Raw genomic sequence first — 9881 nt, forward strand, 5'->3', positions numbered from 1 at the left:
TTATCCAAGAGATCACATATCATAGATCAGATAGCAGCAGGCGAAAGAAGAGGCGGGGAAAGAGAGAAAACACGCACAGAGAGACATAGCCGACAAGTGAGGGAAAGAGGGAGGGCGGCGGATGAGAGGATTTAGGCGGGCTGAGAGTGTGTGTGTTTCTGTGCGGCAGAAAATTCAGAGGAAAGAGATCAGCCTCTGAAAGGATCCGCTCCAAAGGAAAGGAGAAATTTCTGCCCGAAAGGAGCCTTCCAGCAACAGGATCTGCCTTTCCCTTGCCTGGTACGCCAGCCGCTTACCCGTGCCATAGTCAACCCTTTTATTATCTATTGATGTATTTAGGATATTTCTGTCTCGCCTCCCAGCCCCCAAGGCCTCCAGAATGAAAGAACAAACGTGAGCAATTACAATAGTACAAAAATCAAAAACATATCCTGTTTTAGAATAATATTTTATTGATCATTGACATGTAACACAAAGCACGGGGCATCCACTATAAAATATATCCACCCAAATCCATGCGAAGCAAACATTACGTTACACAGATTACATATATTACTTATATTACATCACATACACTACTTACGTTACCAACATTACAAAAATAACAGACACGGTGCCAAATATTTTATTGATGATTAACGCATAACGCAAAGCAGATGCCATCCACTATCAAATATATCCACCCAAACTCATATAATGCAAACATTACACATTACATAAATTATATTACATTTAAAAGCTGATCACCCTTTGGACTCATCCTTACCTTAATTTCCTTTGGAACCTGAGCTCTGCCCTTAACCAGAGTCTGGAGTTACAAGCTACCATAAGTCACAGCAAAGAGGAAACTAATTACATGCCATCCTTTTTGTATCCAACACTTTTGCAAGGTGGGAAAGTGATGTGGAGCTCCTCGATAAGCGGGAGCTTGTGAATAAATGGCAGCAGGTTTCTTTTATCCTCTTTGGTGCCTGGTGCTGGCTCCCAGTATTATTTCTTCCTCCTCCTCCTCCTCTTCTTCTTCTTCTTCTTCATGCCCAAACTTTGGTCTTCCAGGTGTTTTGGACTTCAACTCCCAGATGCCCCGGTCGGCTTGGCCAACAGTCAGGAATGCCAAAAGCTGAAGTCCAAAATATCTGGAGGATCAAAATTTGGGAACCAGTGCACTAGACTCTTTCATGCCTCACAATTATGGTAATAGAATACTAGTCCCTGGTTGGGACTAAATAGTGGGACGTTAGAGCCAGAGTGGCTTGAACCCTGGACTATGAACCTGGACGATTCTGTAGGATGAATCCATGGATGTTAAAGTGGTGCCAAAACGCATGGTTTCTGCAGTGCAAATGCACCCTCGATCTGCTCTGGTTGGGATCAACCAAAAAGATAGCAGCCGTATTTTCCCAGGTACACCTGCCCAAGATAGTCAAATGGACTTTGCAGAGGAATTTTATCAAAGAGGAGGCAAGGCTCTGATCATCCCTGACTCCAGCCCTTCTAAGAAGCCACCAAGGGGTCAGTTCATGTTCCACCTGCTTTGGATCCCCATTTGACCGACATGCTGTGCTTTAGGATCCCTTGAATGAGGACACCTTTGTTACGTTTTGCCATTCCTCTCCAAAAGAGCTCCTGCCAATTTGAGAAGCAAGGTCAGGGAGAGAGTGGAGTGCATTCAAAAGAGACCAGGGTGAAAATGTCTGCTTCAGAGAGAGAAAAAGCCATTTGATGCCGAAGCTCACTTTTAAAGGAGAACTTTTAGAGCCCTGCAGCAGGTAGACAGCTCAAACTCTCGATCTGATAAGGTCTTATCACACCAGGTTATATTTAGAATGGAAAGAAGGAACACATCAGTTCTTATGTCTTTGGGCTCTCTTTCAAGAATATTTTTAAAGGGAGGGAGGGAGGGAGGGAGGGAGGGAGGGAGGGAGGGAGGGAAGGAAGGAAGGAAGGAAGGAAGGAAGGAAGGAAGGAAGGAAGGAAGGAAGGCCGGCCCGATTTGTTATCCAAATCTAATTCAAATGAGCTGAGAACCATAGTCTGGTCTGTTGCTGCTATTTGCAATGGCTCTCCAAGAGGGTCTGTGTATTTACTTAACATTCTTCTTCCCTTCACTCTGCTCTGCATCCAGGTTACATTAAATATTTCTGATCCAACTTCATCTAATCCTAATCCTTTTCTAATTTCTTGACTGCAGTCTCCGCTCTGATCGATGTTTGAGCCAAAATATATGAAATCTTTAACTATTTCGATTTCCTCATTATCTGGGTTGAATTTATATTTATCACTCGTGGTCATTATTATTGTTTTCTTAATGTTCACCAGTTGGTCTGCCTTTGCGCGTGCGTCTTTGACTTTCTTTAATCATTGCTCCAAGCCTATGATGATTTCTGCTACTAATATGCTATCGTCTGCATATCTTATCATATCGTCTGCATAGATTGTTGATGTCCCTTCCTCCTTTCTTCACTCCGTCTTCTGAGTCTAAACCTACACTTTGCATGATATTTTCTGTAGACAAATTGAACAAGAAGGGAGATAAAATGCAGCCTTGACTGACTCTCTTTGCCCATTGGGAACCATTCTGTTTCTCCATATCCTGTTCTTACAATAGCTTCTTATCCTAAGTATAGATTCTTCATCAGGAATATCAGATGTAATGGCACTCCCATTTGTTTGAGAGCATTCCCTAGCTTATTGTGGTCCATGCAGTCAAAGCCTTCTGTGGATAAGTAGGTAAGGCTTACATTAGGGCAAGGCAACCAATAAATTCAGATTGGGGAGGTTCCCCATTTTATATTCAGCCAAGGGGAGGTAGAATACAAACAGGGGACCTCCCCAATCTGAATCTATTGGTTGCCTTGCCCAAATGAAAGCCTCACCATCTACTTATCCACAGAAGGCTGAGTAAAGAGAAACTGCCAAAGGGAGTGAAATCAAGAAAGCCCAAATGACGTTATTGATGCTCTCTGACAAGCCGCTAACTTTGCAAGAAAACCGCTGCCAAGAGAGGTTTGTCAATCCAGAACGAAACCACACAGCCTCTCGCAAGCCCCCTGGGGCTAACCGAGGCTTCAAGTCCAGGAGTGGATCCGACAGCTCATCCGGGCACAGTTTCCGCCATTTGCATTGTCTTCTCAGACACATCATGGGGGTTTTTTGGTCAGTACATAAGATGCTGCTATAATGAACTTCTTGCACTGATTTATTTATGTCTAGGGTAGATTCAGTCGGCAATACTAGGAGAGCATTGGTCCTTGTAGGACCGAATTTAGATAAGCTACTATCCCCTTGCTGGTATTATAGCCACTCACTTGGTCTTCCTAGTTCTATTTTAAAACACAGTTGGACCTCCGTAGCCATGGATTCCTTATCTAAGGATTCAACCACTCCCCGCTTGAAAATATAGTGTGCCTGCGTTATACACGGGTGCGCTATATGCGGCTTTGAACATGCAGGGTGCCACCACACTGCCACATGCACGAGGCCCATTCACTTGAATAGGGCTTGAGCATGTGCGGTATTTAGCTTACACGGGGGGGGGGGGGTCCAGAACGGATCCCCACGTAAGTCAAGAGTGCACTGTAATATATATATATATACACACACACACACACACACACACACTCTCTCTCTCTCTCTCTCTCTCTCTCTCTCTCACACACACACACACATTGTGGTCCTTCCATATTCACTGGGGCCTTTCTAGGAATCTCCAGGTTCTCCAGTGCACCTCTATGGTCAACATCTGCCAGAGGTTGATCATGGAATTATGCTGGAGGACCTAAAATTGCCTAGAGAAGTATTTTCTTTAGGAACGTCTAGGTTCTCCAGCACTACTCTATGGTCAACGTCTGGCAGAGTTGGGTTGGAGGACCTAGAAATTCCTAGAGAGAATATATTAATCTAAACCGCAAATAATCAAATCCACAAAAGTCAAAGCCGCAAACTTTGATTTTGCCATTTTATATAGGAGGCACCATTTTACAACATTGTATTTAATGGGACTTGAGCATCCATGGATTTTTGTATCCACAATGGATACCAAGGGAGAAATATAGATGCAGATAACACATGTAGCCAAGAGAAGACTGGAAGGTGACATTATTTCACTCTTTAAACATTTAAAGGGCTGTCACAGAGAGGAGCCGGCAGGTTTGTTCTCTGCTCCTCCAAGGGCACATCTGCACTATAGAAATAATGCTGTTTGGCACCACTTTAACTGCTGTGGCTCCATCCAACCGAATCCTGGGATATATAGTTTTGAGAGGCACTAGCACTTGTGCTGGAGGACTTAGAGATTCCTGGAGAGAACATACATTACTCAAATCCACAAATAACCAAATTTGCTAAAGTCAAAGCTGCAGGTGTGGAGGGTCGACTGTCCAGTGCGCCCTTGGCTTATGTGGGGGATCCATTCCGGACCACCACCACCACCCCGCATGAACCAAATATCGCGTATGCTCAAGCCCCATTCAAGTAAACGCAGCGGCACGGCAGCGCACATGCACCACAGGCGCACACCCCATTCATTCAAATGGGACACGCCACCCCTTTCGCCCCGCACACTCCTGCTCAGCTCTACGCAGCTTTGCGCGTGAGCTCAAAGCCATGTATAGCGCACTCGCATATAATGCGGGCACGCACTGTATATGCAAATATTCCAAAATCCGAAAAAGTCTGAAATCCCAAATGCTTTTGGTCTCAAGCATTTCGGATAACCTGTAGTTGGCTTTTGTCCATCCGCTTGCCACTCTCCCCCTGAAAAGAAAGCATTCATGTTTTATTTTCTCTCAACAAGATCCGTCCAAGCCAATTTGTTAATTGTTTTACAGCTCTTTGAGTTATCCTGAAACTGATACACTTCTCTCTCTGGACCTGAAATTCTGTTCTAATTGATCCGGTGGATTCACAGTTCCCATCCAAAGGCTACGGCTTGGCTTCGCTCTCAAAAAATGGATTTTGCTGGCTAGCGGAAAAGTGCAGGACTGTGCTCCGCATGCGCCCCTCAGGACAAGAAAGCCGCGTGTTTCTGACGTGATGTTTTTTGACGTTTCACTTGTCTTGTTAATAAGATGGGTGAAATGTCGGGACGGATTAAGTCAGCGTGTGCACCAATCCCCCCGCAAGGCCAAGAACGGAGAGGATGTTACAGCACTTCGTTTAAAATGCATGCACAAAGACAGAGACACACACACAGAAGAGACGCATGCCAACAACATTCAGAGCATTTACTACGCAGTTTTTACGTGCAGGAAATTTACTAGCGACCATTACGATCTTCCAAGGGGATTGCAGAGTTGTAGTCAGCCCATGAGTTGGTGCTGAGTATGTCTTCTCTCCTTTAGAAAAGCATGGAAACAAAACCATTTTCTCCCTGTTCGGTGAGAACGCCAAAAAATTGGACATTTTTCAATTTATTATTATTATTATTATTATTATTATTATTATTATTATTTATTTATTTATTTATTTATTTTGGAGCTTGCAAGAGATTGAAATGTGTGAAAAGAGATTATGAAACTTGATTTCTTGTTCTTGTTTTTCTTGTTCTTCTTCACCTCCTCTGTAATTGTCATCTTCTTCCTCTTTCTCCTTTTCCTCATTTGCTCTTATTCCTTCTCCTCCTCTCCTCTTCTTCCACTTCTTCCACTTCTTCCCTCCTCATCCTTCACTACTACTAGTTCTCCTTCTTCTTCTTTCTTCTGTATCTTATTTGCCTTCGTCTTCATCTTCCTCTTCTATTCCTTATTTATCTTCATCATCTTCTTCTTTCTCCTCCTCTTCTTTGTCTTCCTCTTCTTCTTCCTCACCGCACTGTCCTTTTTTTCCCATCATCTGCATCCCATTGACTTGCATTATGACTGTTGCTTTTCCCACTGAACTTCCGTACAGCTTATGAATTAAGCCACATGGATCTGTGAAATCGGGGCTCCCTCTTGTGTCAACTGTGCGAATTCATCTCCAAGCGCATGTCCAGCAGTTAGAAAATGGGTTGTACAGAAAAGCCACACGGGTTTATTCTTGGCCCGAGGGGCATTGAATGCCATTTGCTCTTCTCCGATGTGCTTTCAATGCACTTAAGCGAACCCTGACATGCAGCAGTCAATGGAGGCCTTTCTTTGCTTCGGTGCAAGGAAACATGAAATGCTCTTATTTCTTGAGCACTTTTGGCACGAAGTGGGGAGGACTTTGGTTGCATAAAAAGGCTAGGACTGGCCTCCTTTGTTTGAATGCTGACTGGGTCGCCGACACTTCTGTAGGGATAAGCCACCAAAGGCCTGTTATTAGGAGGCAAAATAAAAAGCCCAAAGCTTTGAAATTCTGTGAGGGTGATAGTGAGAAGAACAAATCCTTTTTGCTTTGCTGCTTCCCTCTTTTCACCTCCCTCCATAGCCTTCTGGCCAAATCCTTGCAATGCATGCATATGTCCCACCCAGATCAAAATGGTTTGAAGCTTTTGTCCGAGAAGAAATGGTTTATGTTGCTTTAAAGGTGAACCTTTTGGGGAGGGCAAGATTTTATGCCCTCCTTTCCTTGGTGAGTTAACTGGGGGCATTTGGGGGGTTTGAACTCAGTTTGCAGCAATGCAAGTCAGCTGAAGAAAAAGGGGGAAAGTGGGATAATGAGAGCAAAACTGGGACGTTTTATAAGCAGCTGAAAAAGTGGGATCACAGGGGATTGATGGGGCTGTTGTTGCCAAATAGGGACAGTTGGAAGGTACGCATTTTGATCTTTCTGACTAGTATAGGACTTTAAAGGTAACCAACGCCACTTTGTACCTTACCCAGAAAAAAACTGGCAGCCACTGGAGTGATATTAATATTGGGTCCAGTTCTGGGCACCACAATTCAAGAAGGACGTAGACAAGATAGATCCTGGTGATCAAAATGGTAGAAGGTCTGGTAAGGACCAAATGCTATGAGGAGTGACTTAGGGAGCTGGGTATGTTTACCCTGGAGAAGAGATGGTTAAGCGGGGGACATGATAGCCATGTTTAAATATTTGAAGCGATGTCCTATTGAGGATGAAGCAAGCTTGATTCTGCTGCTCCAGAAACTAAGACCCGGAGCAATGGATTCAAACTATAGGAAAAGAGATTCCACCTAAACATCAACTTCCTAATGGTAAGATGTTTAACAATGGAAGACGTTCCTTTGGATGGTTTTGGAGTCTCCTTCTTTGGAGATTTTTCAATGGAGGCTGGATGGCCATCTGTCAAAGGTGCTTCCAACTCTATGATTCGATGATTTATTAAGTGTGCAATACTACTAGGACTCTATGGTTCTATTATTCCACGATCGCTCCTAGTCTGGTTGTTGTGTTTTGAACTAAGACCTGTTACAGACTGCCAAAATAAAGCTGCTTCGGGTCTCTTTGGAGGTATGCTGTTTAAATGATGCATGCACCCTAAGAATCTGGAAGCTGCGCCAAAGCTGCACTCAGTGCTTAGGAATGGAGTGTGGCTTTGGCGCGACCTCCGGACTCTTAGGACCCATGCATCATTTAAACAGCATACCTCCAAAGAGATCCAAAGCAGCTTTATTTTGGCAGTCTGTAACAGGCCCAAGTTTCCAAACTTGGTACGAAGGCAACCCAATGTATAGCAGAAGTCCAACCTTGAAATTACCAGAGTATGCAGGGCCGTCTTCAGATTCTCCAGTAGAAGATATGAGGAACCTACTAGCAACTCACAGGCATTTAATGGGGTTGCTGGGTTGTTCTTCTTTGGGATGGGGAGATCTGTCCATTACCTTCACATAATGCCGCATCTGTTCTTTTCGCATATTGACATGCCACAGACCCCTTCGTGAGGCAATGTAGAAGGACATTATGGGACAAGGCAGAGGCACAAAGCTCTTCTTTCAGTTGATAACAGCTGCGGTTTTGGATTCGGCCACGTTTCCAGGAGTTCAGGGGGATGATGTTCATGGTGAGCGCCACGTACTTCAGTCAATGCCGATTGTCTTTTGATGCCGAACGGGCAGCTGCAGCCGATCAGAAGAAAGAGTCCTCCATGAAACAATTTCACCAGGAAACTGTAGCGGCGGGAGGCAAAGCTTAATTGGCTTAATAGGAAGCGCTGCCATTGACTAAACCTTTATCAAAGGGCTTTTTAGTTGACGGGGTTGACCTGAAAAGCACACAGGCTTCGTATTTGAAGCAACGTTGCCATGTGTGCAAGGTTCTGTACATATATCATGGCCACCTGTATCTGTGGCTGCCATCTTCAGAGAACCTTTCTCTCCAGATGCCAAAGCCACAGATGCTGGTGAAACATCAGGAATAAACTCTTCCAGAACATGGCCACATAGCCCCAAAAAACCCACAAAAAAACCAACACGTTGTAACTTGCTCTCCTAGGAAATTAAAAAGTACAGGCAAGACTCGGATGGATACTTACACCAGCTCCTGCTACTTCTAATGCAATGTTATCTCTGCTTCCTCCTAAACCCCAAGGTAGAGAAAAATCCAACTCGGACAAGGTCAATTTCCCAAGCTTATCGCACCCATTTCCCCCCCCCCCCCCATTATGGGAACGGAAAGGGGACACTTGGGGCCGCGTGTCACTGAGAAAACGGATTTTACCGCACACCAAATGTTCGGGTTGGAAGTCTTCTGGCTGAGGAAAATGGCACCCTCAGCAATGAATGGGGTCGGCTTGAGGCTGGGGAACGGAATGGGATCATTTTAAGGAAACTTTGGTGTGCGGTAAAATCCGTTTTCTCAGTGACATGCGGCCCCAAGTGTCCCCTTCCCTTTCCCAAAACAGGGGGAGAAATGGGTGTGATATGCTTCTCTGAGTTTGCCAATGAAAGACCAACTCCGCGAAGGCCCTCTCCCAGTTTCCCACCAGATGGGTGGGACCATGGTAAGATCCTCTCCTGAAGACCTCAAAACCATAACCATAACCAAGTCTGCAATCATGGCTGGCATCCATAGATTTTCGTGGGTTTTGGGGGGGGGTGTCTGTGGCCATGTTCTAGAAGAGTTTATTCCTGACGTGGCTCTCTTCCATGCCAGCCACAGATGCTGGCGAAACGTCAGGAATAAACTCTTCTAGAACATGGCTACAGAGCCCCATAAACCCCATAAAAATCCTAGTCTGCAATATTGCAGTATTGTCCCAAGGAAGATGGGAGTCAGAAAGCTGGGCATGCAAGAGAAAAATAAAGGACCAGGGTGGAGGAAATCATCCAATCCCTGAAGAAATGGCTGCCAGTTGCTAAGAGCAAACTCCCCAAAGCTGTGTGGATGCGTGTGTGTTTTTGGCACCGTGCGCTCCTTCACGAGGTTCAAATTTAGCCTAGTCGGAGCGTGGAGAAAAGGAGGGCGAGTCCTTGAAAAGAAGCCACTGTTTTGTTTCGGCCATATAATCTCCGAGGAACTGAACGGTTCAGTCTTTTTGCCTTTTTATTCAGCCTGGCAAGGTGTCCGTGAGGCTAAACAAGAGCTAGGAAAGGGAGAAGGAAGCGGAAGACGTTTGGGGAAGAGACAAAACACGTTGCCATGTTTTCACATGTTTCTGACCCAAACATTTTCGGGGATGTGGTGGGGCTGAGCATGAATGACCATTCAGCCCAAACAAGAGAAAGGAAGTTTTCATAGGATGGTATCAGACAAGGGAAATTGGAGGTATAATCCAATGGCAATCCAAACGCATTCATGGGGTTTAACGTTATTGCGTGATAGACTACCACATGCAATTTCAGGCAATGTGAAATCAGTCCAAATGCAACCATGGGGTTTCGTGTTATTGCGTGAGAGGTGATCATACGCAATTTTGGGCAATGGCAAACTATTTTCAGGCAATGGGAAGTCAGTTCGAACGCAATTCATATTCATATAAATTCACTAAACTAGCGAATTCACGTGAATGCATTCTG

The sequence above is a fragment of the Sceloporus undulatus genome, chromosome 7, assembly GCF_019175285.1.
Source record: "Sceloporus undulatus isolate JIND9_A2432 ecotype Alabama chromosome 7, SceUnd_v1.1, whole genome shotgun sequence".
Classification (NCBI taxonomy): domain Eukaryota; kingdom Metazoa; phylum Chordata; class Lepidosauria; order Squamata; family Phrynosomatidae; genus Sceloporus; species Sceloporus undulatus.